Source organism: Electrophorus electricus, chromosome 4 (genome assembly GCF_013358815.1).
Source record: "Electrophorus electricus isolate fEleEle1 chromosome 4, fEleEle1.pri, whole genome shotgun sequence".
Lineage (NCBI taxonomy): Eukaryota > Metazoa > Chordata > Actinopteri > Gymnotiformes > Gymnotidae > Electrophorus > Electrophorus electricus.
Window position 1 is genome coordinate 3,519,185 of NC_049538.1, and position 783 is coordinate 3,519,967.

The following is a 783-nucleotide window of genomic DNA, read 5'->3' on the forward strand; positions in this document are numbered from 1 at the left end:
CGGCTGAACTAGTCTGGGTGCTAGTTCCCATGAGCTGCCATGCTGAGGCACAAAAATGTCATTACTTCATGTCTTCATGACTCTACTCAAATAATAATACAAGTACATAACCTCTACGCTGACTTTTACATTTGATTAAAAGTATAAACAAATCACATCTCTGTCATGAACTGCATCTCTACTGTGAGGCTGCTCGAATCAAACATTATGGAGAATGTGACAGCACCAAGCCTGCTGACGTTTCTCCTGAGCTTCACGTTCAGAAGGCCAAAGCATTGCTCAGGGACGTCACGGATAGTTCCTGTAGGCAAATAACAAAGAACCTCTTCCCGAATTTCAATTGACCGTTGTCTTTAAGGCCTCACACACTGAGGCAACAGAATGGTGACTGAACCCCCAGTGACCTGCCATGGGATCAATGAGAAGGGATCCTCCCCCAACCTCCGTGACGGGAAAGTCTCTGGTGTCATGCCAGTTACCAGCATGACTCATGCCGATGGGTCTCAAATCCCAGTGAGAATGATGGAATAGGATTGTTTCCTGTTGAAATATGCCAGGGGTTTGCAGAGTGGCTTCAGAATAGGAATGTGGCATCCGTCAACTGTTTGGAGATCTGGCGGTTTGAGACCCAAACACAGGACTTTGCAATTGTGGTGTGCCATGTGTGTATTTACCAGAACACAGAGTTCATGGAGATGTCTGTCCAGAATGGATTCTGTGAGCGCTCCACCCTTATATAACTCCTGGACAGACCGTGTCCATACACACTGTGTCTGCTGTGGA